Raw genomic sequence first — 213 nt, forward strand, 5'->3', positions numbered from 1 at the left:
TCTCATCACATTCCAATAAAAGAGGAAAGAACAATTCATTTTCATTTCCTTTGCCAGGTATGGTGGTATGCATCTGTAATCTCACCTACTCAAGAAGCTGAGACTAGAGGATTGCTTAATCCCAGGAGGTCAAGGATGCAGCAAGCCATGATCCTGCCACTGAACCCCAGCCTGGACGACAGAGTAAGACCCTGTCTCAAAAAAAAAAAAAAA

Source organism: Sapajus apella, unplaced genomic scaffold (genome assembly GCF_009761245.1).
Source record: "Sapajus apella isolate SASKATOON/1434 unplaced genomic scaffold, GSC_monkey_1.0 scaffold86, whole genome shotgun sequence".
Lineage (NCBI taxonomy): Eukaryota > Metazoa > Chordata > Mammalia > Primates > Cebidae > Sapajus > Sapajus apella.